The 24,111-nt window shown below is 38.2% G+C and overlaps 1 protein-coding gene and 1 long non-coding RNA gene across 6 annotated transcripts in view; both read left to right on the forward strand.

Annotated features, from left to right (window-relative positions):
• LOC131427908 (maternal protein pumilio) overlaps window positions 1–24,111 on the forward strand; it is a 325,778-nt gene that overhangs the window by 164,652 nt on the left and 137,015 nt on the right. The gene's annotated exons all lie outside the window — the stretch shown is intronic.
• The window catches only part of LOC131427909 (uncharacterized), a 98,367-nt gene that overhangs the window by 57,817 nt on the left and 16,439 nt on the right, over window positions 1–24,111 (forward strand). Inside the window, exon 2 of the long non-coding RNA XR_009229321.1 lies at window positions 13,978–15,850. This is a non-coding gene — a long non-coding RNA (uncharacterized LOC131427909). The remainder of the gene's footprint in view (window positions 1–13,977; window positions 15,851–24,111) is intronic.

Here is a 24,111-nt window from a genome sequence, read left to right on the forward strand (position 1 = left end):
GATAATTACCGGAATTACGCGGCGTTAGACGTTAAAATTAAAAACTTGATTAGAGCTAAGAAACGCGGTTACTGGCGTCGGTTTATAGACGGCTTAACGAAAGAAACATCTATGAGTACTCTTTGGAACACAGCCCGACGAATGCGCAATCATAACACCACGAATGAAAGCGAGGAATATTCCAACCGCTGGATATTCGATTTCGCTAAAAAAGTATGCCCAGACTCTGTTCCGGAACAGAAGATCACCCGCGCCGCGACACCAAATACAAACGAAACACCGTTTTCGATGGTAGAGCTCTCACTTGCACTCTTGTCATGTAACAATAAAGCCCCGGGATTAGACAGAATAAAATTCAACTTGTTGAAAAATCTGCCAGACCCCGCCAAAAGGCGCTTGTTGAGTTTATTCAATAAGTTCCTTGAGGACAACATTGTTCCACATGACTGGAGACAAGTGAAAGTGATCGCCATTCAAAAACCAAGAAAATCAGCCTCCGATCACAATTCGTATCGGCCGATTGCTATGCTTTCCTGTATCCGGAAATTGTTCGAAAAAATGATTCTGTTTCGTCTAGACAATTGGGTCGAAACTAATGGTTTACTTTCAGATACACAATTTGGTTTCCGCAGGGGCAAAGGAACGAACGATTGTCTTGCGTTGCTCTCAACAGAAATTCAAATGGCATTTGCTCGTAAAGAACAAATGGCGTCAGTTTTCCTAGACATTAAGGGGGCTTTTGACTCAGTTTCTATAAATATCCTATCTGAGAAGCTGCATCAGCATGGTCTTTCGCCAGTTTTGAACAACTTTTTACATAATCTATTGTCTGAGAAACACATGTATTTCGCGCATGGTGATTTATCGACAATACGATTCAGTTACATGGGTCTTCCTCAGGGCTCATGCTTAAGCCCCCTTCTATACAATTTTTACGTAAACGACATCGATAAATGTATCAACACATCTTGCACGCTAAGACAACTTGCCGACGACAGCGTTGTGTCTATTATAGGACCCAAAGCTGGCGATCTGCAAGGGCCGTTACAAGATACTCTTGTCAACTTATCCACATGGGCTCTTCAAATGGGTATCGAATTCTCTACGGAGAAAACTGAGCTGGTTGTATTTTCGAGAAAGCGAGAACCAGCACAATTACAGCTTCAACTAGGGGGTGAAACCATAGCTCAGGTCTTCACATTTAAATATCTCGGGGTCTGGTTCGACTCCAAAGGCACCTGGGGATGTCACATTAGGTATCTGAAAAGAAAATGCCAACAAAGAATCAACTTTCTTCGTACAATAACCGGGTCGTGGTGGGGTGCCCATCCAGGAGACCTGATCAGGCTGTACCAAACAACGATATTGTCCGTGATGGAATACGGATGCTTTTGCTTCCGATCCGCGGCGAACACTCATTTCATCATGCTGGAAAGAATTCAGTATCGTTGTTTGCGTATTGCCTTGGGTTGCATGCAATCGACTCATACGATGAGCCTCGAAGTGCTGGCGGGTGTTCTCCCATTGAAAAACCGGTTCTGGGATCTCTCATATCGTTTGCTCATTCGATGCGACATTTTGAATCCTCTGGTGATTGAAAACTTCGAAAGGTTAGTTGAGCTTAACTCTCAAACCCGTTTTATGTCCTTGTATTTTGATTACATGGCTCAGAATATTAATCCTTCTTCGTTTGTTTCCAACCGTGCTCATTTCTTGGATACTTCTGATTCTACTGTGTTTTTCGACACATCCATGAGAGAAGAAATTCGTGGAATTCCGGCTCACGTGCGCCCTCAAGTGGCCCCAAATATTTTTTATAATAAATTTAGAACAGTCAACTGTGAAAAGGTGTTTTACACTGACGGATCAAACATCAACGAGTCCACAGGCTTCGGCATCTTCAATCAAAACATCACCGCTTCTTACAAACTCAGTGATCCGGCTTCAGTTTACGTCGCAGAATTAGCTGCTATTCAGTACACCCTCGAGATCATTGAAACGTTGCCCAAAGACCATTACTTCATTGTCACGGACAGTCTAAGCTCAATAGAAGCTCTCCGGGCAATGAAGCCAGGAAAGTATCCCCCATATTTCCTGGGGAAAATACGGGAACATTTGAGTACTTTATCTGAATGGTCTTATTTAATAACGTTAGTCTGGGTCCCTTCGCATTGTTCCATTCCGGGCAATGAAAAGGCAGACTCATTGGCTAAAGTGGGCGCATTAGAAGGTGATATTTATGAAAGACCAATCTGCTTCAATGAATTTTTCAGTATCTCTCGTCAGAAAACTCTCGAAAGTTGGCAAACTTCATGGAGCAATGACGAACTGGGACGATGGCTACACTCCATTATCCCTAAGGTATCGACGAAACCTTGGTTCAAGGGGATGAACGTGAGTCGTGATTTCATTCGCGTTATGTCACGACTCATGTCAAATCACTATACATTCAACGCACATCTCCGGCGTATCGGGATCGTGGAGAACGGGCTCTGCACCTGTGGCGACGGTTATCAGGACATCGAGCATGTCGTGTGGTCGTGCGTAGAGTATCGCGACGCCAGGTCGAAGCTACTGGAATCCCTCAGGGCCCGAGGTAGACCGCCTGAGGTTCCGGTTCGGGATGTGTTGGCGAGTCGGGATAGTTCATATATGCTTCTCATATACCAGTTTCTCAAACACATTAATATACAAGTGTAATCTGTTACATCTGGCTTAGAAAGTTCCTCCTATTTATCGACGTTGTTTCAACTGTGGCTAAGAATTATTTCTCAACTGCAGGTTCGACACTAACTTCCGCCGATTATCCCGATTCCTCATCTGTCCACCATCTTCATCGGAACTAACAAGATCTTTTTGCTGTCACTAACCTTCGCTTCCCCCTTCCCCGTCTCTTCACCATCTCGATGTCAACTAATTAGATCTCTGTCGTTTTAGTCATTTCATTCCCATATCCCCTTTTTACTCCGTTTTCCGCAATATTTACTTCGCTATATTTTTTTTTTCATTTTCTTCTGTAACAACCATCATCGCCCACGGAAACTTATCAACAGCATGCGGGCCACCCGCCGGGTATTCGTAACCTGGGGGTGTTTCTCGCGGACCCACACGGACCGAAGAATGCGGCCAACATGAATATTCACCAACGCCATATGGAAGACTCTCATGAAATATTCAATTCACCGGCCGATCACCACATGAAGGCTGGATCTGCCAAAGTCAACCACTGCGACCCAAATATGACATTACTTAATGATACAACCCTAGTTTTAAGTTAGTCGTAAATTTTAAATTAGTAAAAGCCCTTGGCATCTTAGAGCTTAAGCAGTGTGCCTTAAACATTATATTCTTGAATAAAAAAAAAAAAAGAAACACATACAATGATCACGAGTCTATTTCTACCCATCTGCTCTTGCCGCACGATACTACGATCAGTATCAGATGGGTAGAAATAGACTCGTGATCATTGTATGTGTTTCTGTTGTATTTGTTTCCGTCGATACGGGACTGTAAGTGAATACCGTAGTGGCTAAGTAGAGCGAAGCATGCTTAGTTTCGTCCAATCAATTGGACTTTCTCTTCATGTGTTTTCATATGCAGGGTAGTTTAATTGGTAAAACAATTTCCCCGGTTAGGAGTTAGCTACGGGTTCGAGTCCCGTCTCTGCGGTAACATTTTCGCGGTTTTCATTACATCATTGTGTTCACATGTCGGTTTTCCAATCTGTTTCCCCGTTAGATACTGATCATGTTAAAACTAGCTCAAGGCGGCTTTACGTCTTAACAAAGCCTAAAACAAAATCGTTGAAGGACAATAAAAGGTTTGTCTACCTTTACCATTGTGTTTGAGATCACACAATCGTCACTGCTGCTACCACACACTACCAATCGATGGATGAAACTATCGTGTGTTATCCCGTAGATAGCGAAATAGACAAAAACAAAAGTCTCAAATCAGTATCGTGCGGCAAGAGCAGATGGGTAGAAATAGACTCGTGATCATTGTATGTGTTTCTGTTGAATTTGTTTCCGTCGATACGGGACTGTAAGTGAATACCGTAGTGGCTAAGTAGAGCGAAGCATGCTTAGTTTCGTCCAATCAATTGGACTTTCTCTTCATGTGTTTTCATATGCAGGGTAGTTTAATTGGTAAAACAATTTCCCCGGTTAGGAGTTAGCTACGGGTTCGAGTCCCGTCTCTGCGGTAACATTTTCGCGGTTTTCATTACATCATTGTGTTCACATGTCGGTTTTCCAATCTGTTTCCCCGTTAGATACTGATCATGTTAAAATCATAGACCAGTTTTAAATTTGACAGAAGAACTGGTCGAATAAATAAAACTAGAACGGCTTGCTGGGGATACTTTTGTTCCAGTTTCTGCTCTATTATAGATCTTCCATATAGAACTTCTAGCTGCTGAATTTGCTCTAAGACCATCAATTTAAATCTAAGTTTCTGAAAATCGATCCAGTCGTTTCTGAGAAATTTACTGCCTAATATTCTCATAGATGGCTGAACCGATTTAAACTAGCGTAGGCTCATTTGAAAGCTACTATAGAATTGTGGATCAAGTTCAACGATCAAATGTCTGTCACTTCCGCTTTCGGAGATATAACGGTATAAGTGACGTAACCGACAAAACGTGTTGTTTTGTTTACCGCTCAATTTTCTCAGATACGGTTTAGCCGATTTTAACACGACAAGACTGGTTTGAAAGCTACTATTAAATTGTGGATCAAGTTTGAAGATCAAATTACTGTCACCTCCGGATCTGGAGATATAATAAGTATAAGTATATCTTCATCGCACATTTTTCATCGGTTGAATTTTCTCGAAAATGACTCAATTTCAATTTCGGTAAACTTAGGCTTATTCAAAAGGTAGCAATGTCAATCGAATCTTGAAGGGCTATGGCGAACATTTCCGGTTCGAGAGATGTAATCGTATATGTGACACAACCGACAAATTCCAGTGTTTTTTCAATGCACAAAAATGTCTCGTAAATGAAACAATCAATTTCTCGTTTGAATGTGACTATTAGGTTATTTGATAAGCATGCAAAACTAATGGTAGAGAATAGAATCTTGTGGATGTTTCATTGAGACTGGTTTTTTAAATTTTTTGCACATATTATCCCGTTATTTCGGAACGGAAAATCGGATCCGAATGAATTTTAACAGTACATTATGGGATCACGAGATGTTTCATTTGTATATAACTTCGTGAAAATCGGTCCAGCTATCTCCGAGAAAATCGAGTGCATGTTTTGGTTACATGCATAGATACATACATGCAAACAGACATTTTGCCATTTCGACGAACTGAGTCGAATGATATATGACTGTTGGCTTTGGTCGGTCTTTACAGTGATTGCATAGCCTTTCTTTAAAAAAATAGGAAAAAGGTTGAAGCCGAATTAATTTCATGACAAAAGAAATGGAATGAACCATTTTAAATAGTTTCTTTATTAGAATTCATCCCGAACCTGAAATTGGACTTTTAAACTTAATCGTATTGAGTTATTGCACTAAATAAGTTGAAGCAGCATCACTTTCTCTCTATGCTTCTAGCGAAATGTCAATGACCATGAATTATGATGTTACGATACGAAAACCAGAACCTCGCGAGATCAACAGAATTGAAAAAAAAACAAATGGACAATAATATTATAACTGGGTCGTGATTATTTTCCGCTGATGGGATTAAACATAAAAATCAAATTTCCAGACAACTATACTTCGAATGTTGGCAACAGTGACTCGTTGCTCGGCTCGCTCGGTTCTACTTCCTAATCTTTCGACCGCGTTACTCGAGTCATCCGTTTATGTACACACGATGTGTTTACTGTTTAATCGAGCAAAGCGGAAGAAGGAAAAAGCAGCACTCACCAGTTTCTGAATTGCTCTATCCGGGTGGGGGGGGGGGGGGGGGGTTGATGGTGAGGTAACCTTCCTTGCTCGTTCAAGTTAACCATTCTTAGTTTTTCCGTCTTGTTCCGATCACCTTGCAGTCAGCGCCGAGTGAAGATTTGGAAGCTTTGCCGTATTCAGGAAAGTATGTAAAAATCCACCACAAGTTCATGTACTCAAGTAGCTCTTCGCCTCTGTCTGACTTGGCCGTGCCTGTACAGACATCTTCAATAATTCAGTCTTTTTAGTTTCGTGTTCAAAGTTCTCGTTTTTCTGTGCCTATTCCGCTTCCCATTTGGAGTCGCTCCTCATTCTCCCCTCCGTTGGCTTACTGCCGTGAGCATTAAAACTGGTAAAGATTGTGAAGCAAAAATAATTTACTGAACTTACCACGTATCTACGTTACATAGAGCGTACTCCAACATAGGATCCGGGGCAATTGGTGTACGGGCCGGGCCGGAGTAATGAATTCTCACTGACTTTGGGGGGTTTAGACACTTACAAAGGTTTGATGGTGGAACTTGCTACATGTATTTAGTGTCTGTATGTATGTCTGTATGTACAGTACAGTATCGGGCGGGGAGGTAGTAGGAAATTGAAGTGTGCTCTTTTTGAATTGCAATATAAACGATACTCTTTATTTTCTCATCAAGCATCAGAAATTCTGGCTGAGGTAGCGATTTCGATTGGAGTTTCCAAACAAGTGTGCTAGACAAATGACAGCCGAATAGAACTGCGGCCGCATTGTAGTGGTGTTTTCCCGCAAGAAGTAGACTTTTTTATGTCTGTTCGAATTTTTAGGTAAACTCGGAAATGTTTGTTCGCCGATGAACCGATCATGTTCCGACTCAAATAACGTCACAATCAATTTAAGTGAGACGTTATTTAGGTTTGGAAATAACTTAAAATTGTACCTCTCGAAAGCCACAAATTTTCTTTCATATGTCATTCATCCAAGTGCAACGGCACGCGATGCCCTTACACCAACCATACAATTCTGCTGATTCTGCATTAGTTCTATACATTTTCAAATAATGGAAATTATTCTGCTGCAGAACCGTGACACACGTGAAGGAGCTTCGGCCAATTGCAAAAGCAGGCACACTTCAGCTTTGGTTAACCACGGTTAGTCGCAACCATCAATTAGCAGATCTTGCAGTGAACCTGCTGCTTGGGAATACCAGACCGCACCTTTCAACTGAGAGTAGCAAGCTAGACTACACACGCATCGATTCATTCACTCGCCCATCCACCCACAGCGCCACGGTTGTGGTTCGATCACCGTGTCGGAAGTGAAACTCCGACACGGTCGGATGATCGTAAAGAGGACAAAAAAGGCACACCCTGGAACCCCTCGCGTAGTTCGAACAAGAAGATCAGACATCGATTATAATTATTATACACCTCACTGCGATTGGTGTGGTGAAGAAAAAAAAACAGTTGCTTTTAGTTTTCAGCGGATACGCGAGCCGAGACTGGGACCTTGCATCGGTGCGCTCACTGATGCACGATGGTGTAATATCTTAATTTTTTCTCCTTTCGCCAACTATTTTTCGGCTTTTAATAAAAACAACACCAACCGGGAAAAGGTTTACCGTAGCCAGCCTGAGTAAATAACATCGGTACCTATAGTGTGGTGCGCCCGATGTTGTTGTGCCACGGAAACCGGAACGAAGCCTTGTTACACGTTTGTGTGTTTTCTTCTACGGTTGGGGTTTCTAATTTTTCAAATATTTACCCCATCGTTCAGATGCTCTGATCTACACTGCCTGGAGGGAAGATGCTCGAACAGTGGCAGATTGTGATAAAAGCCAGATGTACCCGGAAAGCAGAGAGATAGTACTGAGTTCGGCGAGGCTTGGGGGCGTTGGTATCTGTGGGAATTTGATATTCTGCAGAAGTTTTCCGTGAAATGATGGTTCAACTATTTAATGAGTTATTGTACGGATTTCAGCTCGACCCGTAAGTAAATGAATTCATTCGCAAATGGTCTGTTATATCGGGAAAAGTAGTAATTATGGTAGTCTCAAGTGAGCTGTTACGATAGAGTGCCGCGTTTTTGTGTTTCCATGCGAATTTGAACCAATTATTTCAGTAAGATGAAATCCTACCTCCATTCTGTCGGCTATGCTGGCGGGATGAGTGTTGTATATCTACGAACGGGTAATGCTGCCAATAGCCGAGTAAACGCAGCGACTGGAAGTTATTTTATTTTGAATATCACGGTGTCAAAAGATAATAACAATAAGATCATAAGCTAATCGGTTAAAAGTGAAATTTGTAGTATTTCAAAAGCTATCATAAATATTGGATCTAAAAACATCGATTTTTTTAATTCGCTTAGTTGAAATCTAACGTATTTCAAGAGCGATTCACATCGACCAAAATTAGTGGTAGTCGGATGGCGTCTATTCTGGACCTATAAGGTGGGATAGGAAGAATTCTCTGAACTTAGTTGAGAAGAATTTTTTTTTTCAAAAATAGTAAATAAATTCCTTTAGTTAATAGGTGCTGCAAGATGATTTTTCTAAAAGTTTCGTGAAAATTAACATGTCGTGTCAATCGTGTTTTTTTTCTTTTCTTACACACAGACGAAATTCCGATTTTACAAATGAGTCATGATATGGTAAAAGAGTTTGTTTTCATGTTGTGATACCACACAATGCTTCAACGTTCACAGACCATGAGCTATTGGGACTCATTTTGCTGAATTTTAGGCGAATTTTTTTAATAATAGGATATCACATCAGGTTTATCTCTGATACGATGGTCATCGTTGTAGCATACATTCAGGCGTCATGCCTCAAAATAAAATATTATTTTTGTCTTTATTTTGGGATATTATGGCATTAAATAATATAACTTTTTTTAACTATTGTTATTTTTTGCATTCGAATAGCTAAATTGAAGAAAGCACAAAGCTAAATTGTTCCGAACATTAATTTCGATTCAATTACTTGGAATCGTTTCATTTCATAATTAAATTATTACAATTTTGAAGAACGGAACTTTAAATAACGTGCTCTCTAGAACTTGGAGAACTCACTCAAACGTACTACTTGGAAAAAAAAACGAATGAATCAAGTTACATAAAAAAATCTCACATCGACATCTTGTAAATATTTTTTCTATAGGAGAATGGTGGGCGCGATACATTAGTCCGCATCTTATTTTGAGTTCCTGTGAATGTTTATTGCTGTTTTTTTTTGTGATGAACATTGAGATTTGGTCCTATTAACTTCATACGGTTACATTTCACCTTTCCACCTTAATTTCATATCAATACGGCAAACGTAAATATGAAATATTCTCTTAGCGTTTTTTGGTCGTAGAAAATATGCTTTATATAGTCTATTTCTAATAAAATCATTTTTTTTTTGGTTTAGAAACAATTTTTAAATCCATAAATTGTCACACCAAATTTCAAATTATAATAGTAATTAGAAATCATAATGTCATTTTCATTATCCAAGACTGTGCAGGTCGAAATAGCGGTGTCTGTGGGCATAAACGTCAGTCGAAACGTTGCTTGGGTCGTTTTGAGTTTAAAATGCAAATTAAAGCATATATTTTTTCATTTTTTGTAAATGTAGCTCTAATTGTCACCTCTCCCCTAAACCACGATGTTATTTTAATATTTTTTTTAAATCGTTCGAAAAGTCATTTAGTTTGAACATTAATAATATATGCTTATTGATGGGTGTAGAAAAAGAGCTTAGTCTGTTCATGACCTTTTATGATGAATGTCGATTCTCTGTCAGCCAGTGAATATAAAAACAATCTTGTTATTAAATGATTATTTCTCAGAATATCTGTTTTTTGTCTTTATATTAATCCAATGGCGTCTCGTCCTCATGTGCACTTCGTGCACTACACAACAGGAATTAACTGCATCCTCATCCGCATTCATTTTTTTTAGATTCTCTATTCGATGAAAACAAGTCGGATGGTACCGAATATAAAATAATGATCAATTTTGTCCAGAGTCAAATGTGCTCAAATTCACCCTAAGTTTCTTGTGTTTGGTGAATGACAGCCGACAGATGAACGATGTTTTCATATCGCATTGCTGTAGCCAACACGTGGTGCCCTGAACTCGAACACTTTGCCTTGTGCACCGAAATTGTGTGTATACACATCTCATCCAACATAAAATTTCAAGGATCTCTTGTCGTTGCTTTAGTCTCTTTCACATGAGATACTGCACAAATTCAAGAAGAGAAGGATTTACCCAGCTCAGCTCTGAGATTTGTTGTTCTCTCTGTCTCGTTTGGCTCTACTTTCAGGAAAGGCTTCTGTGGTTTATGCTTATGGCAATTGAAAACAAATTGCTGTCTTAGTTGCAACTTCGAATCTTCCGATTCAAAAGTACTCTGAGGTCCTTTTTTATGCGAATTTTCAGACTTATGCGGTTTCTGTTCTGCGTTTTTTTATGCGAAATTTCAGAGTTATGCGAGGTTTCATAGTTATGCGGTTTTTTAATGCGAATTTTCAGAGTTATGCGGTTTTATTTATGCGGTACGTAAACTCGCATAAAAAAAGATTTCAGTGTATATCGTTATTTCATTGTATTGAAAAATACAAGCTAAAAGGCATATCCCAATCTTTAGCTTTCACTTAATACGAACTGTTTTACATAATCAGTGTACAACCTGTGTATTTTGTCACGCGAACTCTTCTGCATTATTCTATTACCGTTCTGATAAATTTCATTCCAAAGTTATCGTATTTATCAACCATGATTAATGTTCATATGGGAGCAGATTTATTACTTATGATTTGCATAATTTCGATCATAAAATCATGAAAAATTATCATGACTTCTATAAATATGCAATGATTTATAACATGATTTTGCTTTCATGGCAACGATTTCTATCCGTGTGGCAGCATCAAAAGTGACACATTTTTATAGTTAATTTAACACTTGTTTCATTCATTCTAACGTATTTTAAGTGCAGATAAATGTATTATTTTGCACCTACGTGGAAGGCTTTGTATGTTTGACACAGATTTAAGTTGAAACAGAAACGCTCAATTTCACACAAAAAATGTTATGCCAGGACTACAGTGATTGAATGCGCTTTTTCGGTCACTTCTACTTGTACATCGCAATAAAGTCTTTTTTAAATTATTCTTATAGAGGTTTCAACCTTAAGGTCATTCGTCACTTCAGACCAGAAAAACTTTCTGACCCTATGTGCTGGATTGGGAATCGAACCCAGGTGGGCTGCATAAAAGACATCGGCTAACCCATCACGTTACACCAAAATAAAGTATTGTTTCTTACGAAAACCTGATTTTTATCCGAAGCTGCAAATACTATGCCAGATCATAAGCTTTTTTGCAAAATTATCAGCGAAAACGAATTTGAACGTTTCACACGGCAGATTTAGCTAGTTTCTACGACCTCGTGGTTCATTTAACCTGTTCTTGTCGGAATTTCGAAATTGGAATCAAATGTTTCATTCTTCGGCTTATATCAAGTAAAACGTTTTTGAAACAAAATAAATCGTATTGGCACTAGAAGAGAAAAACATTTCCTTTGTTGCTCTTTTACCTGAGAAATACTTTATTTGGTTTTGTTTTTGCATATTTGGGAAGGATATCCTTGTATTTGGGACTGATCAACGATCTAGAGGTTTTTTTTTTTTTCATATTTTGTGATAAGTTCATATCCTAACTGGATTGAAAAAATCGTACGTGAAGTATGTTATTTTCTTACCGATCAAGAATGTTGTAAAATACACATTATAGGTCATCTACAGTATTTTCATATCACGCTGTACTTTTCGACCATTTGATCGGTCAAAGCGATCCCTTTTTTGCACTTTTTGTACACTGTTATGAATTTCTTAGAGTGACTTGCCACTAAGAATAGATTTTAGTCGAGCATGTAGATTTGAACACCCAATTCTCTCTTCATATGAATTTTTATTTGAACGAATCAATGAGGGGTGATTAAAAATGTAAACTGTTTCTTACAGTAGAGAATAAATCCAGATTCACGAACGGCTGAATGTAAAAAAAGTGCTACTTAGCTTGGAAAACCTGTTGAACTATTTCTACTATTGTTTTTGTTACAAGAAGCGGATGCGGATTTTTCAAGAACTTGCAAACTTCGAATGACAAAATCAGATCAGAGCTGAACTGGTTCTTTCGAAACTTGCACTCAAATTTTTATTTGCCTACCCAGGTAACTAATATTGGCATTAAAATAGCCTTTTATGAGGACCAAAAATGCTTTTTTATTTAAAAGATACGTTGGATGGTTTCGTTGAAGGGGATGCTTCACTGTTGTTGGTGACTGTCACAGGTGTACTGGGGTTGCTTGGGGTTGGTGTGAAGGAAGCACCGTTGTCCTTTGGTGTAGTTGTCTCCTTGTCCATTTTATCACATGGCTTACCGTAGTGAACAGCTTTTTGGCAATATTGACATGTGGTCATCTGATTGTCATAGGTAACAAGTGATTTGCACGGGATTCTTATATCGTGACCGAATGTCACATAAAAAGGTATAGGCCTCCTCAAGCGCATGCGTAACAAACCGGGGAGAAAATTCTTCCAATTTTCTTTTTCGATAGAGAGAATCTCTCCGTATTGGCACATAGTTTTGCGAATATAAGGATCGATGACGCTTGAGGGAAGATCATGAACACGCACTTCTATAGCACTATCTTCCATATATACTGGAATGTTGATATTTTCATGCTCCACATAGTGCACATTATTATTGTCTTTAGCTAATTGAATTGCATCCAACTCTTTATAGAACTGGATATAAACAACATTATTCGTCTTATTGCATTGAAGTAAATGCACACGTTTAATGTCAAGATGCATTTGCTCCTTAAGCAAATCTTCAAGTTCTCGTATCGAATTTTGCACTGTCTGAAGTCAACAACAATTGTATTCTTTCGTGTCGGCAGTAGCTTTTGTTCGTTTGGTTCACTCATTTCGAGGTCGTTCTATTGTTCACTACACAATACTGTACTTGGTTTCTTCTATCCCGAACGTAAGCGGTTTTGTTTTATCGACTGACTTGGATGAGATGAGAAAGCGAACTGACCAAAAATGCTTATAGCTCTATATCTGCAATCTGAAAGTTCATCTGTTGTGAATCAATTAGAATTCAGCTTTCAGAATGCGCATCAGCCATAAATAAGTATTATCCATGAATAGCCGTATATTTTACCAAAGTCGGCCTTAATTCAGTCTCAAGTTCGATTGAAATGCCAATTAGCGATTATTTTCTGTCATAATGCAACATTATTATGTGCTTGGGGTACTGTCGCTGCGAACGAAACATGGTGTTGCTTGTTTGTTACAGGTGGTCTGATTCATGCTGCGTTCAACTGCGACAGTCGGTAGGAAAACTTTGAGTGTAGGAACCGGTAAACCGGTTAAATTTTTATCCGATAGTTCCGTTCGAAGTTTTGTTTTGTCTGGTTCTTGCAAAAAAAAAGTTGTTTTCAAACGATTTTTGCATTGCCAAATGCGAAGCTGCGATCCAAACTTAATCGGAAAACGGGTCTATTTTTGTGACGAAAGCTGACGTTATACCGTACTTTTGATTATCGTGTTCCCAGTGATAGAATAAATTTATCACACTACGTTCCTAGGCGGAAAATTATTTATGAAATTCAATTTATTTTAGATTTTGCTTTTCGCACTTTCTAATCAGTGCCACGTGGACATATATACGATCGAGATTGAATCGGCCGTACTTTTTATGAAATTACTTCTTTGGATATGACGCCAGCGGTTCGTTTCGGTAGTCGACACACAAACGTTAAAGTGATATTTAATTAACTTAAAAGCCAATTCCATGTTTCCCTCTTGTTCTCGTCCGTAATGCCCTCCACTACCTGCGAGGTTCGTCCTAATCGATGTTATCACGCAACGAATAGACTTCCAAGAACCGCGTAATAGAGAAAAGCTTACGAAAAAGCAAGAAGCTCCGACCGAGAAGTATGATTTGGTTGCTAGTGTATGGGCGGTATCCTGGGATACCGAATGACAGAAATCTGTTCTAATTATATATATTTTTCCTCATTTTATTCCATCAGCCCAGGCTTGTTGTACCTGAATTGTTGAAGTTTGATACGCCCCACTCGGTGCCATTGATAAGCAAGGTGTTCCAACAATCGATAAGCAGTGACATTGGATGTGTGTATGTGTGTGCATTGGCCAATCAAACAAATATCGTCGGCAGTCGTGCCCGGTGATAAGGTGTCGTCAACAACAATTACGCATCAGCTTTATGAACCATCGATAAGTGCGCTTTGTGCCGAAGGTGTCTTCAGTTGGACCAGTTTCTTGTAACGACGTATACACGTGCGAGTATAACACCGTGAAGCTTTAAGGACCTAGTTCTGTAGATATTTTGCGGTTCTGTTGACTTTTGCACTAGCTGCTAGTGGAAAGGACAGAACACACCCGGATAAACACCAGTGGCCTCTAATAAAATAAACTAATAGAAAAATATAGATCTATACGTAGTAGCTAGTTATCAAGAGTTCGTATCCATCGGAAGCCTTACAACGTGCTTTGAGAGCATAACAAAAATATATATATATCGGCCAAGAGGCTAACCCACGAAAAAGTTTCCAGTGAATTGATATCGTTACCGTTATCAGAGGAACAGAAAAGAGTGTAATATTCCCAGATCAAGCCGGCTTGTTGTGGCAATGGGCGTATGAAAATTGCGGTCGAAGAAGTACGAGTATAACGCACATTCATCTCATTGGTTTGTGTGTGTGTATCCGAAGGTTCGAGATAACTCTATGCAAAATATGTGTAATTTGCGATAACAACCTCGTCGAAAGCGAACGATATAGTACAAGAGGAGGGAGGGAAGTACACCAAAGAGCAAAACATATTTTTTTCAAGCGTTCCCGGCTCGATCGATGAATGTACTTCTCGACGCGAGGAGTTAGCCACCGAACGCACCCGGAGTCAGCATCGAATATCCTCACAGTGAACGACAGCTTGTCGCGCCCAGTTGCAAAAACTAATAAAAGATAATGAGCGAAAAAATTATCACGGCAATATAGAGTGCTACTGCGACAGCCCTCCCCAAGGACTCGGCCAGTGATCCGACGGGAACGTAGCTAGCGCCGAAGTGACAACAACCAAACGAAAACGGGCTGCTTCTCACACCCCACCGGGTCTCTCATCAAACCAAGGCAGAATAGTAACAAGCGTAACATTTTGACACGCCTGAGAAAACACACTTTCTTCCAATTTCACGTTAGGATTGCAAACGAACCACCACCGCCCCAAATTATAGGTAGGTGGTGCAATCAGAGCGCATCGTGAAAAAAGTAAAGTGGCGAAAGGAAAAATTCGTTATTTTGTTTTTCTAACTAACTGGTGGTGGAAAGCATAACGAAGAGAAAGGATCGCGCCGTGCAAGCATACCGTAATCAGGCCACCGTTGACGGAAGGACGACAGTGAATTGTTCCCGACCGAAGACGGAGACGGCACTGCCGAGAGCGTTGATAATAAATGAAATGAAGAAATAAGTGCTATCGAAGTTAAATTCAATTATAATACGACCTATCTCCATCAGTCAGTGTATCAGTCGGTGTTCATGGTTTTCTAGCAGCGGAAATACCCGGCCCAAGGTTGCAACAGTGGTTTCCTAGTGACAGTTTGTGAAATATAGCAAGTGCTCTACAGTCGGGTTTTAGGGCTTGGTTGCATAACGTTGATTATTGAAAATTGAAACAGTACTACACTACACCGGCAGCGAGAGCAGAGGTTGCAATACCCCGGCGAATACGATGGTGGTACTGGAACATACCACAATGACGACCGCCCTGCTGGGTGGACCATATGCTCAGGGTGCCCCGGCACTGAAGCTGATTCCCAAACGCTTTCTCGGATTGCATCAGTGGCTCAGTCCGATCTGTGCCAGCAAGGACCTCAAAGAACTCGTAAGTGTGTTTGCTATTATGAGATGAACAAAGGGGATAGTGGAGCTTGTAGCTATTTCTAATTTATTTGATACTTTTTTGTCACATTTATTGTGGTGCTACAATCTGAAATCGGGTTAAATCAAATTGCATGAATTATTTTATGTTTTCGCTATAAAGTTAAACTGGCAATTTTATTTATTGTTAACATCCGGCAAAAACGGCTTGATGAATGGCAAATCAATTTCTCTCGTGACTTTTAGCCGGTTCGGATAGAAAATCGGCAAATAGTTTTCACCGTTACTTCACGGCATGCCTTCCGGTTAAAATGAAACTTTGCACTCATCTTCAATACAACAAACCATTCATTTTTTACAATTGCAAAGAACTTTCAACTTAAAGAAGTGGGTCTTCTTCGTTCACTTTTTCAAAAATCGAAAAACTAATCGAAAAAAAAACTTCAATTATTTTAAAATTCAAATTCACATTTGTTGTTAATTTGATTACGTGAAATAAAAAGTAAGGAAATAAAATATGAAATTACTGTTAGGCATTTTGCCTGCTCTAAGTTTCCGATGGCAAATATTCATTCAAACGATATAATATTACTAATAGTAACCTTTTCGTGTGGTGTAAGTTTAAATTTTAGATAAAATTATTTGAACAAATAATGGAGAATTTTTTCTTTAATGTAAAATTTTTCGAATAATTTCATAATTCTTGAAAAAATGTTCGTCTTATTTTTCAGTGTATATATTTTAGAGTGCTCAATCGATTTCCTAGCTCTTTTTACACCATTTCTATAAAAAATTCTATAGATTCTAAGTTCTTGTATAAACATTTGAACAATGACTACTTCTAGGAGAAATTCACTATTTTTCAACAACTTGAATTCATGAAAATAACATAAAATAAATTTCAACTGTACTCGGATAAAAATTTCTTACCGGTGGTACCATGATGTACCATGATTTAAAAATCATGAAATCATAAAACGTGTCTTTTCATGAGATCATGCCTATTATTCGTGACTTCCTGAGCAAAATGATTCCATAATTCATCTCCCATGAACGTTTTCGTTATTGACGTTCGTATGTTTTTTTAACGAAAAACAGAACATTTTGCGTATAAATCGAAAAATACAGTGCTTCGATTTCGATTTTGAAAAATAAAACAGTACATTTTGCGGTACGCATTTTATCTAACAATAACTGATAAAAAACAAAACAAAATAGCTATCAGATGATTTATTTTCATAATTTCAATAGTTTTTCATTTTATTTCCCTGTTTTAAAGTATTTTTAAGTTACAACCCGATCAGATGGTAATAACAGAATTATAACAAATGGAGTATTTTATTTCAGAAATATTTTGTAACAAATTTTGGAATATTTTTGGTTGGTAAGCTGTTAAAATAACAAAAATCATAACAAAAAAGACTCTAGCGGGAACAAAATCGTAACAGATTTTGAAACGTTTGTATCACAATTATTATTGAATTTGATATAACTACAGAAGTCCGAAAGCAGAAATTTATAACAATAGTTGTAATAAATTAGATAGCAAATTTAACGCAGCAAAACTATATCACAGTCAACTTTTAGCATCGTTTCAATCCAAAATTTTTGAATGATTTTTTTTCATTAAATGAATAATTTATTTTATCTGATTTTCCGTTTTAGTGTTTTGAAATTCTGATCATTATATTTCGATATAAAGCAACGGAAAAAAACTCATTTTTCAATTAATGAACTTTGTCTTGCAAATGAAAATAAAACATCATAACTGATTTTGTTATTATATTGTTATTATAAGTTTTAACTGTTTTCAACTGTTTTCATTTGTTAAACATATCAAAATAACACAGAATGTTATACATATCAACTGTTGATATACTTGTGTTATGATTTTGTTATGTGTATCTGATCGGGAAACGAGGCAAAAACACGAATTAATCATCGAACATTTTTTGCTCAAAAATTCAGTTTTTTTTAAGAAACGGGTATATTTGACGATGATTTTGGTTTAGTGTATTCTTTGTTTTTGGAGGAGAATTTTTTTTAATTTTAAATCAATCAAATTTAGCAAAAATGTTGTGACGCGCTCTGAACAAAAATAAATAACAATAAAAAAAACCACGATGAAAAGATGAGAAGGAAACAAATCCATTTACTGCTTGCATGTAGGGAAGACCGGGCGAAAATGGCCACTTTTGATCTTGCGCAGAAAATAGTTCGGAAAATAATATTTTTACATGGAATGTTACATACTTTTCGGAAGCTACAACCTTCAGTTACAAAATGGTATATGGTTTGATGATGTACATATTCTAACTTTCACGGGCGCAATCTGGCTCGGAGTGCACCGACCTCCGAATCGAAAAATCTCAAAATGGGTCGAAAATGGTCAGTTTTATTTTGACACAGGAAACAATCACACATGAATATTGTGTGTTAATAAATTTCTTTGACCATATTGATATTTGGCAACTGTTTTGTGCTTGAAAAATATCATTTCATCTTAAAATGATTTGAGGAATATGACAAATGATTAGAAAAAGATATGTGAAATAAAATGCAATTACCTTTGAGTTAAGACTAAAACAATAAAAAACGGTTCACGCATAAGCTAATTCAACTGTCTGGTTCAGGGAAACAATAAACTCATGTGAAAATGCTATCGCATGAGCGCTAAATCCTGGTGAGCTTTGTAGGAGCATTCAATGCAAACTTTGTAGCGCTGATTATTGCGTAATTTGTCCTAGTAAACTCAGCGTCTGTTCAAATCATTGGATGGCTCGGAATCTTCGCTCATCTTTTGTGCTTACTGAGGCGAATTGAAATTCAATGCATTAAAGATTTAAAATTTGGTATTAGATATGAAAAATACAGTACATTTTAATGGGAAAATACAGGACAAATTTAAATACAGTACAGTTAAGGGTGAAAAAACAGTACGCAGTATTATATAGTATTGATTTCAACAAAACTCAGAGTACAGTAACACCTGACATTTTGTGACGCTAATCAAAAGTTTCTTTTCGGCTACACCAATCTACGAACAATTCAAGTGCATTTTGTAACCACCAACAATCCTCCACAGTACGAATAACGAAGAACAATTTCAAATCGTCTGCATATATCAGTTTGTAACTATTTCCCAAAGCAAATAGGACATCATTGAAAAATAATACGAAAAGCAGAGGTACCAAATTACTGCCTTGTTGAGCTCCTGATTTGTTAGAGAATTGAGATGATGTACTGTTGCTTAATTTTACTCGTAGAACTCACCCGGAGAGATATGAGCTTAATCAGAACACCAGGATGTGCGGAAAATCGAAGATGAGATAATTTATGTAGTTAATTTGGTCGAAAGCAGCTTTTAGATCCGCGTAAAAAACACCCGTCTGAAATTCAGCTTCCATCAGATTTGTTGCAACTGATCTTCCCGGCATAAGTTCATGTTGATCGTATGAGATGTAATTGCTTACTCGATCTAAAATAGCACTACTCACAATAATCTCAAAAAGTTCCGATGAAGTTGGAAGATTATCCAAACACTAGAATATTGTTCAAATACAAATCAAGGACATCAAATTTACTCCTTACGATCTATCTACTAGAAGTAACTGTTCTAGAGATATATAGATATGAAATCTAAAGTAGGGCAACGAAGGTATTTTGGTCACTCTAATATATTTTGACCCTGCGCTCATACTTTTTTCTTATATGTTAAAGAATGGAATAATCTTTAAAATTCTTATGTACGATGTACATAATTTTGATTACATCCAGAAACATGCACGCTGGTTTAAAATATATTCATGTGGTTCAAGTACCTCCGTTACCCTACTCCGATTTTTGTCGAATTATGCAAATTTAGCAAGACATCTAGGGGTTTGGTCACAATTAACCGGTTTGTATTAAGCGCACATGATTGTTTTTTTGCGTTTCGTCTTCGACCCATCAGTGCCTAGCAACCCATGTTGAACTGTCACGCTGCTCAGCAGTTCGACATAAACCGCTAAGCAGACGTAAAGTTTACTCAACTTGAGGAACATTTAGTCATCTAAGGTTTGGGTACGTCCCGAACGTAAATAAATTTAATGTTGGCAACGGCATACATGTCATTTTCACTGTATATTCATCTTGGAGTTTGGTCACAATTAACCGGTTTGTACTAAGCGCACAAAACTGTTCTATTTTTGATTTTTTTGCGTTTCGTCTTCCACTTAACAGTGCATAGCAGCTCATAGCTGCATAGCTTTACTACTGCTTAGCGGATAATGCAGAACTGCTGAGGCATGGTCGATTATACTTAATTCTTAAATCCAACCCGTATTCTATAAACCGACCCGAACCGAAATTTTGTTTTCCTCTCGAGCCCACACCCAATTCCCGGGTAGGTGTAAATAGCAAACAATAACAAATTTTACTATCATATCTTGGCTTGATGTCTCTGTGTTGTCAGAGTGATACTTGATATTTTCGTGATATTTCATCAAGGGATCAAGACATTGTACAATATCTGTTCAACATCAAAATTAGTTATAATATCTTATTTCGTTATTGATAAGCTATTTCAATTTCATTAAGTAAATTGACCCAGTAGTTTTATTTCAAATAAAATACCATTTAATAAACTGCATCAGAATCAGATAAGAGAAATACTTAAGATATTACTCTATTCTAAATGCTAGAATATAAAATAATGAACAAATTCATCTTCTATAAATATTTTGTTCTTGGTTTGATATTACAATGACAGAATTTATTATTTTGTTGCTATTTTCTCATGCAGACTTTGTTATGATTTTTGATATTTTAACTCTTATTTCAAACTAAATAATGTTAATTTCTACCATTGAGATGTTTGAATTTAATGACAGAATTTGGTATTGGTTTGCAAATCACTTCTACCCGGGTTCCCCACACCGATAAGAAATAAAAGATTTTACCTGAATGCAAATTCTTAATCCCGATACGTACCCGTATACCAATTAAAAAGTTATTAGTCGTACGCGATCCGGTATCGAAAAGTTTATTTTTCCATTTCCCGAAAAGCATCTCTGACATCCACTTGTGGTGGGATGTGATGCCAAGCTAGGCAAGGTAAAAGTGAAATCACCGATCATGCAAAGTGTACTTTCTCGGTGTCCAGTTTAATTGGTTGCTTTCCCACATTTACAGGGTTGCTCAATTTGTAGAGCAGTTCCGCGGATTTGAAAAAGTTTACAAGTTCAAGCACTGCCACACATACTGGGTCCGCCATGTAACTTTTTTTTAAACATGCAATAAAACACAAACGGTTCATCCGATTTCAAAATTTATTTTTTCATATTAAAGTACAATCCTTCCGGTTAATTGTGGAATATAATTTCATTCAAATGGCTGCCTCGGCTGGCCTTGCAGTACGCCATATGGTCGGTCCAGTTTTTTAGTACATTTTCGATTGTATGCAGCTTTATTTCAGCTATGGCTGCACGAATGTTATCCTTCAAGGCTTGAATTGTCTCTGGCTTGTCCATATAACACTTATCTTTGACAGCCCCCACAGATAATAGTCTAACGGCGTCAAATCACAGCTCCGAGGCGGCCAAACGACATCCGAATTTGTACTGATAATTCGATCTTCGAAGACTGTGCGCAAAAGATCGATTGTAGCGTTGGTTGTGTGACACGGAGCGCCGTCTTGTTGGAACTAAATGATGACCAAGGCTTCCTCTTCAAGTAACGGGAAGAACCAACCGCTAATCGTGGCGCGGTAGCGCTCGCCATTGACCGTGGCGGCGGCTCCTGCCTCATTTTTTAAAAAAAAATGACCCAATGATGCCGCCAGATCAAAATCCGCACCAAACTGTCGTTCTCTGAGGATGCATCGGCTTCTCCATGATAACGTGCGGGTTTTCCGTCCCCCAGATGCGAAAATTTTGCTTATCAACATACCCGCAAAGATGCGACAATTTTGCTTATCAACATACCCGGCAAAAATCGACGTCTTCTTCAAACTGATCGCAAGCCCAGTTGGCATTATTTTCACGCGTTCCTAGAGTGTATACACAACCATTTTCGTTCAGCGGAAGGATAAAACTAAGTTTCTGTCAAATCAGAAGTTACATTAAAGTTACCAATGTCGAAATAACCGCTAGTGAAAAAAAAAGGTAGATGGCGGACCCTGTAAATGCAAAGCCTTGATATTACATTCCTTTTATAGAATTTCATAGCATACAGAATCATTGTATGGTTGGTAGATTGGAAACTCCAATCTCGGCTGCCACACTTAGTACCACATTTTCACACATTTTGTAATGGGAGCTTTTTCATAATCAGTTCCTACTACAAACACAATTTCCCTGAGCCCGCTGCAAAAATTTGTTACTTTGGACCGAGGGTTCCACTTTCCCAAGGTTTATCTTTCCCTATCTCGTTTTTTATGAATCTGTTTCAATGTACATGTTTCATTAATTACATTAGTTTCAAAGATGTTTCAGTTTCGAAGAGTACCATGCTTTTGATTTACATAATTTATAAATGAAAGGTCATTTATATGAATAATCCTTGTTATGCTCGGCGTAATTCTTAAAATTTCCCGAATTCCCGAGTTGAAGTGTTTATTATTTCGTGCATTCATGTATATTCTACTTTGCCACGGAAATGTTCTTCTTGATTAGACTATCAAAGTTCCTTCGAACGATTTGGTCTGGTGAACATCTCAATGAAATCGCCTATAACTACGTTCGTTTTCGAAGATCTTTTTAAATCGATATAAAAAAATCACCAGACGGGTCGGTAAGCAAATGTGATAATGGGAGACACACGACTCTTATTTTTTTCCACTAAAAGTGACCCTAATTTTACCCTCCCTATTTTTTCCGGCTTCCGCAATCTTTCAGCATAACAAGCAGGGAAAAAAGCCTTTTGCGATCTCTCGTCCCGGAATTTCTGCTTTCGAACGCGACGATAACATAATCAACATCGAATTTAGTCACGTCCGGTATGCTTTCAGGATGACATTAATGCCCACAGTTTGCTAACTCGATTCAGAGTCAACCTTCGGACCTTTTTTTTCGGGAACATATTTCTGCCAGTCATCGCCGGTCCCAGCAGCAGTGCACGTCAAACGACCATAGTTTATGCATATGCAGCTCAACTTGTACAGCATTTTAGGAGTTGAATTGCCATCACTCTGCTGGAGCAAAACAGAAGCAGTGACAGGCTAAGTTTGGAATTGGCATAATACTAACCCCCAACGAGTAGTCCCTTTGACAGCCTAGCCTCTATGCGCCTAGGTATCCTGGAAAGGTCAAGAGGGTGCTTGAACCTAAATGTCAATGCGATTCAACCGTTACAGTTCTCTAGGGCTCAGAATCAGTATTGCCTGCCGACAACGTACAAAAACCGAACAAGGCAAAGCGACGGGGGGATGTATTCGGTTATACCCAAAATAATGAGGTTATTTTCGAGGCGGTAATTTATTGCTGTTTCGTTCACTCGAAACATACACAAGTCTTCGAGGAGCTGGCGTTAAAGAGTTTACTACGTCTGAATTTTGATTTCCATTTTTACTGATATGATAATCGTTATCCGCATTGATCGTATAAGTGAAATTTTTGGATGGTGAGAATTGAGTGTACAATATTAGCTAACAAATATTCAGCAACCCAGTGGGGATTTCTGTTTTCTCTAGGTCGAAACACCCTTAATATGAACCCTGGCCTGAGTGATGCAAGGGTGAGGGACGTAGTTATGCTTCTTTTATATTGTTGACTATCAAGTAAAGTAGTATAAACAGTTTCTATACTATGTAGGGCTTTGCTATTTTTTTTTGCAACGCAGAAGGCATCATCATGCATGCATACATCAAATATACAGTACCCATCCATTCATAGTGTGATGGTGTGACGAAGGCTCTTGCTAGGAGCCCCGATCCATGACACAATAAACTTTTATATGTACTATTCATAGCGCCAACTGTGCGACGACCATGCATGGACTCTCCTTAGCACTTACACACAGACTCATCCGGGGCGGTTGGATGCGGGCGAGGATTGCACTGAGCACTGAAAAAAATGGAAACACCTTATTTTTGTCCTACTAAATGCGAGGCACAGTGACCTTGCAGTGAGTTTCTTAAGTGGAATTTCAGTTCTAAGTACAGGTCAATTAAGGGTTTTCAGTTGCAACGAACCGTTTTGCGCTAAATGAACATAATCTGTTTTGTTCTGTTTTACCTTTCATCTTTAGTGCATAGCAGTTTAAACTTCCAGTGCTACTTAACATTTC

The sequence above is a fragment of the Malaya genurostris genome, chromosome 2, assembly GCF_030247185.1.
Source record: "Malaya genurostris strain Urasoe2022 chromosome 2, Malgen_1.1, whole genome shotgun sequence".
Taxonomy (NCBI): domain Eukaryota; kingdom Metazoa; phylum Arthropoda; class Insecta; order Diptera; family Culicidae; genus Malaya; species Malaya genurostris.